We start from the raw sequence: 6,912 nt of genomic DNA, 5'->3' as shown, positions 1-6,912 counted from the left end.
AGACACTCAGTAACCCTTGTCAGCCAGAAAGTTAAGAAGTGTGTTGGTATCAGTCTTGGAAATACTGAGGGGCAGAGGAGTAAGTCATCTACATATTGGAGGAGAGTTGAAAGAGGGAGGTTGAGGCCCTTTAGATCGGCAGACAACGTCTGACCAAAAATGTGTGGGCTGTCTCTAAAGCCTTGAGGGAGGACAGTCCCTGTTAATTGTTGGGATTGTTGAGTGTCTGGATCTGTCCAGGTAAAGGCAAAGAGGTCTTGGGAAAGTGGGGCCAAAGGAATGGTGGAAAAGGCATCCTTTAAATCTATAACAGAAAAATAGGAAGTTGAGGCCAGAATAAGGGACAAGAGAGTGTATGAGTTTGGAACGAGTGGATGGATGGGTTTGACACCTCATTCATGAGACGGAGATCCTGGTCCAAGTGGCAGGTCCCATTGGGTTTCTTGACTGCAAGAATGGGAGTATTATATAGTGAATGTGTGGTCTAAGGAAGCCCTTTGTGAGAAGGCTGGAAATGATGGGTTGTAGTCCCTTCTGACTGGACATCAGGAGGGGATATTGAGGCTTGTTTGGAATGTGATGGATGTTTTTTTAAGTAGATCTCAACTGGGGGGCATTGAGCCAAGATGGAGTCTCAGTGTCCCAGACTAATGGGTTTACTTGAACTTGCAGAAGTGGAAGGAAATGATTTGACGTAGCCTGTAGGGCAGCCATGGCTATAATTGAGGGGAGGGAGGATGGTGAAAACAGCGGAAAGAAAATCATGGCCTTAAACTTAGATGGAACATCTCTGCCCAAAAGGGGGATGGGGCATTGGGGCATCACCAGGAAGGAGTGTGAGAACAAGTGGCCTGAAAGTGAGCAGGGTAGGGGTGGGGTGGTTCTGGGATATATTGTTTGTCCACCTACCCCAACAATAGAGGACTGAGAGGGAAGTAAGTGTCCCCAAAACTCCTGTAAAACCAAGAATGTTGCTCCAGTGTCTAATAAAAAAAAGATTTTGCAACTATCAACCATCATTTAGACCCTGGTTCCAGCATGGTGATTGGCTTGTTGGGACAGGAGACTTGAGGCCCCATCAATCGGCGGTGGTCAGCCCTGAAAGATTATGAGGGCTGGGATCTGGCCGTGCACCCCTTTGGGTACTAGGACAGTCTGAAGCCCCAGTGGCCCATCGTGGAACATTTTGGGCAGGGTCTGGTAGGTGGCCTTGGATTGGGGCAGGCCTTGCTCCAATGTCCTTCTTGTCCACATTTAAAGCAAGCCCCAGGGGGTTCTGACCTTGGGGGATGGCCTCGTGTCATAGGAGATGAGTTTTGGGAAGGCCCACAGAAGGCCTGAGCCAGCATTTGGGACTTTAGGCATTTAGCCTTCTCATCTCAGTTATGATAGACCTTAAAGTGGTAGCAAGAATCTCAGTCTGGGGAGTGAGGGGGCCACATTCTGATTTTTTAAGTTTGATCCAAATATCAGGAAAACTTTGGGCAAAGAAATAAATCATCAGTAACTGTTGGCTGTCAGGGGTTTCTGGGTCCAAATTAGTGTATTGCAGGAGAGCCCTAGTAAGGTGGTCCAGAAAGGCTGGTGGGTTCTCGCGTTTATCTTGGATAATTTCCTGAAGTTTTTCAAAGTTAACTGCTTTCTGGAATGCCCTTTTTAGGCCTGCTAGAATTCAAGTGGTGAAGTGATCTCGGTTTGTGATGCCGTTGCTAGTTTCGTAGTCCCAGAGGGGATCTTGGCCTGGGACTGCTTGGGGCCAAATGGGATGTGCTGATTGGTCTGAAGGATCTCGTCTGCATGAGTACGAGCCTGTTCCCAAACCCATCTCCACTCCTCAGGAAGTAAAGTACTGGAGAGGATCACATAGACATCATGGAAGGTGAGCTGGCCTGTGTTACGTATTGGAATTCTTTGGTCTATAGGACTGGGTTGGTAGTATATAAGCCTGGTTGTTTTTCAATTTGGGAAAGGTGAGCCATAGAGGAGGGGACATGTACTCGGACAATACCTTCCCAGGTTTCGGCACCAAATGAAAGGAACGTGACCATGACATTCAGAGCAACCAAGAGATCTTTATCGCAGCGGTGTCTGATTGACAGGGAAGGAAGAGAAAGAGAGAGAGAGAGAGGGAGGGAGAGGGAGAGAGCAAAGTAAGGGGGGGGCGTGGAGAGGGCCTGGCAGGAGAGAGTTTTTATAGCCAAAATCTAACGAGGTCTCTGGGTCTGCAAGCTGCTTTGTTGACATACAGTGACTGGATCACACAGTAGTTGCTAAGGGTATCATCTTCTGCCCTCAGGCAGGCCGGGCAGGAGGTTCAGATGTTTGTTTCCATTGCACGAGAAGGGTGGGGGTTGAGTGTTTAGCCTTGAGGCAAACAAGCGATAAGGAACCAGACTGTTGGGGGTCAGTGTTCAGCCCACCCTGCAGCTAACATTTATTCAGCCTGCCCTGCAGCTAACAGGATCTAGAGTGCCATTTAGAGTCTGGAGGATATTGAGGCCAGATCTGATTGCACAAACGGATAAGTTTGGGGGGGTTTAGGTCCAGGGTGAGAGAGAGAGACCCTAGGTTAGCCAGGAGGCAGCCCAGGGGACTATGGGAAGGAATGGATGAGGAGCTGCCCATGGTGAGACCTAGGAGGTGAGGTTAGAGGTGGGGTGTTCCCCGGTCTCTAATATCACCCAGTCAAGAGGATGGTTACACTCAGGGGGTCGTCACCACCGCTGAGTAAGAGTCAGGGGCAGGGCCTGTAGAGGCACTTGGGTGCCTGGCCGGGACTACATAGAGGCAGAAGCCGTAGAGATTAACTCAAGGTGGAGAGGTCTCACCAGGAGCAACCCCCAACCACCCTCAGTGGTTTTTCTTAAAACCCAGGACCCAAATAAAAGAACACCTATAGACCCTGTCGACAGTAGGGATCAGCTGTAGCTGTGAAAGCTGTGGCTGGAGGTGCCCCCAACCATATGGCCCAGGACCTGTAGATGGATAGGCTGACTGGAGACAAGGGTCTTACATGAAATGTCCGGTGGTGGGTGCAGAAAGGGCGTTCGGCAGAATGGAGGGCCTGGTCCCATGATGGAATCCAGATCAGGATCTGGGGATGCTCAGTGACCCTCGAAGAGGGGAGCAGGCACACCTGGGAACCGGATCCCAGGTTTCAGCACCAAAATGAAGGGAAAGCAAGGACCCGGGAGGTGGGTGAGTGAGAAATGAAACACAGAGACGGAGCAGAGATACACACAAGAGTTTATATGTCAGAGCTGACAAAGGCCAGCTCTCCATAGACGGAGACAGGAAAACAGGGTTCAGGACTTTTATTGGGCAGGCTTACGGATTAGAGCCGGGCGGGGCAGGTCCTAATGCTGGGGTAAAAGGTGTATGACAGGGTGCTGAGCCTTTCTTGGAAAATCCCTTGGGCGCAATGGTGACTCATTTAAGATGGCCATCCAGATGCTAAGCAAGGACCTTACAAAGACAGATTCTTTAAAGAAGCCTCTGGCCTTGGGCCAGAGCTTCACAATTTCAAAGAGAAGATGTTACTAATTGGGCTCCATGGGAACAGTTGGTTTTGGAGTGGGGTTCTCCCCTTGTGCTATCCTTGACGGGTTAACTTGCCCAAAACAGTGAAAGAAGGAGCTGTTTTTGAGTGAACTTCTGCAGATTGTGAAATTCTGAGCCCCTCCCCCTACACACTGGGTATAAAGTTCTGAAACTACCTGAACTTCGCAGTTCAGGGGGACTAATTGTTTGCAGTGAAAGCTGTTCCCTCTAAACCTGGTTGCTACCACAAATAAACAATAAATATGCTTCCTGCTACCTTTGGTGTCTTGCCTCGTCTGTTCCTACAACATCATGTTCAAACATGATGTATGGTGCCCTAATCCCTGCTAACCCCCAGATTGACCTCCAAGAGCCAGGTTTATATGTTCGTGGGCATTTACTACAATCATAAACTCAGTAGGGATTTTACTAAACTTCATTAATTCCTCCCAGCCATCCAATTAGGCAAGGATTGTTGTCTTCAAATGAGAAACATATTTAGAGTCTCACCTAGCTGCTTCAAAAATCAGTGATCTACCTAGGGCTGAGTGCTTCTGAAGGGACTGCCACTATTGCACCCAACCGTGTATCTTCCACCTCTTACAGAAGGCTAGGCAATCTAGGTTTCAGTTGCCACACAAACAGAAGGGCCAAATGCCCGATACAAACAGCAGTCCAGCAGCAGAGCAGCAGCTGAACATTTGGCATGTTTGAGTTGGAAGGACACCTCCATTCTTTTTCCTCCTCAGCACATAGCCACATACAGGTCCCTTCACTGAGTTGGCTCTCAATCAAGAAAGTCAATAGAAGCACAGTAGCTGGGCGCGATGGCCCTTGCCAGTCATCCCAGCTACTCAAGTGGCTGAGGCAGGAAAGGAATCTCAGCTTTAAGGACCAGCAACAAACAAATCATTGTGAGCAGAACTACAGCACACAGACAGGGTATGTTCGTGTCTTTCCACAATGTCAGAATTTATCAAATAACAATAAATTCACAAGCTGCGCCAACTTCATCAGCTTCAATTCACCAAGTACTCACAGGTCACTTGGTATCATGACTGTGGCAATCACAGGTTCTTTTATTCCCTTCCAATCTTAATTCACACATCAAGTCACACAGCAGACTTTACATGATTATTCATAAAGCCCAGAATGCCTAAGAAAAGGTTAACCCGGCACTTAGAGCTGTTCAAGGTAAGGATCTGGAGGGAGGCCGTTTTGAAGAGGATTGCTTCAAGCAGGAAGATAAAGCTAAGCTGAAGGCCTAGGGACAGTTGGAAGTTTGTCACCTATTGATCTCAAGTTGCATTCACCAAGTAGTCTTGGTAACAAAATGGGCTGGTGTGAACTGCCAATTCTACGTTCTTTTATGTACTTCAGTGAGGCATCAATCAGAGGTCCAGTGAGTTTGATATGCTGACAGGCTGAGTTTCTCTGTCATAGGTTTGATATGGCCGTGCAACCACATATCCCTGATTTAATTTGATAAATGCACAGGTGATAGTTTTTTGTTAGCATACTTAATTTACTTATAATCAGCTTTAAGCTTTCTGATTGTGCTGTGGAGCTGGGGTTTTTCTTTTAAGTAGGTTCTGTATGACTAATATCTGGTGGTTATCTGCTTGCTCAGGTAAGTTACCAAGTCATTCTGCCTTAGCACTTGAACTCAAGATGGAATAGCTTGGGACAAACTGGTGCTTTATAAAATGGAGTAACTCAGGTCTAGGCTCAGAGCAGGGCACAGCTGGCTACCCACACAAACCAACTTCTCAGTTCAGCATACCAGCAGGGTGTCCTGCAGCTCAACACAATCCTGACACTGTCTATCTTGAAATAGGACCAGCTCCCACAAATTAAATCTCAGATCTCATAACCTTTTTTTATTTGTGGTGCTGGGGATCAAACCCAGGGCCTTGTGCATGTAAGTCAAGCACTCTACCAACTGAGCTATATCCCCAGCCCACTCATAACCTCTTAATATACACACAGTAGCTGCTAGGGACATTCAGTTTGCTTTTTCTTTGTGGTACTGGGAATTGAACTCAGGAGCATGTAATACAGCCACATCCCCAACCCTTTTAAAAATTTAAAAAAGCATTTTTGAAACAAGGTCTTACTAAGTTGTTTAGGGTCTTTTTAAGTTGCTAAGGCTGACCTCGAACTTCTAAACCTCTTGCCTCAGCCTCCAGAGGCACTGGGATTATAGATGGATGCCACCTGGGGTATTTTCTATGTCCTGAATAATTGGAATAAACCATGACTTTCAAAGGCATTCTCAAGTGCATAATGTTGGGTATCCTTCATCAAACCATCATCCAGAATGCTTCAAACCCCACCCCCTGCACCCTTTGGCCTGTTTATCATCTCTAGTTTTCCCTCTCAGGGTATCATGTGAAGAGTGGGTCATGCAGTGAATAGCTTCTCCAAACTGGCTTACCTCACTCAGCAATATGCAAGCAGGACTTATCCGTGTCTTTGCAAGGTTGATAGTCCATTCCTTGACCTGAATTACTCCATTTTATAAAGCACCACTCAGATTTTCTTACAAGGATGATGGTTTTACAACTTGGGCTGAATTGGATTTGGGTACATGTGGCCACTATAATAAAGCTTCAAGGTCAGCCTCAGCAACTTAACGAGGCCTAAGCAACCTAGTAAGACCCTGTATCCAAAACAAATAAACTAATTAATTAATTAAAAAGGGCTAGGGATGTGCTCCTGAGTTCAATCCCCCGGACCAAAAAGAAAATGTCCCTAGTAGCTACTGTGTGCATATTAGTATTAAAGGCCACAGCATGTATTAGTGGCCACTGTGTGCACAATAAGTTAATATTAGAGGACACTGGGGAAATAATGTCTTAGTAATGAGAGTTTATCATATGGGGCTGGGGGTACGGCTCAGCGCTTTGCATCTCTACACCATTCGAGGCTGCAGTGAGTCAGGAAAGGTACTTCACGCCCTCTGGTGGCCACAAGGCCTCAGCACAGGCTGCTGGTAGTTCAACGGCGCACACGCGCCCCCTCCTGGCGTTCCTGCAAAAGGAACAAATTCTTTTTTTTTTTTTTTTTTTTTTCAGTACTAGCAGGCATATTTATGGGAATGAATGCCTATATAAAAAATTTTAAAAAATAAAAAAATCATGATTAATCATAATACTACAAAATATTACAAAAACAAGAACAAACAAAACCCAAAATCTATGGAAGAAAAAAATCAGTAAAGATCAGAAAAGCAATAAATGAATTAGAGACTAAAAGAATAATAGACAGCATCAATGAAACAGTTGGTTTGCTGAAATGATAATATTGACAAACCCTTAGTTAAACTGACAAAAAAGATGGCCAAAATAAACAAAATTAGACCCCCTAAAA

This window comes from Marmota monax, unplaced genomic scaffold (genome assembly GCF_021218885.2).
Source record: "Marmota monax isolate L192 unplaced genomic scaffold, Marmota_monax_Labrador192_F-V1.1 WCK01_AAM20220418_F8-fsc00042, whole genome shotgun sequence".
Taxonomy (NCBI): Eukaryota; Metazoa; Chordata; class Mammalia; order Rodentia; family Sciuridae; genus Marmota; species Marmota monax.
This window is presented reverse-complemented; position numbering follows the sequence as displayed.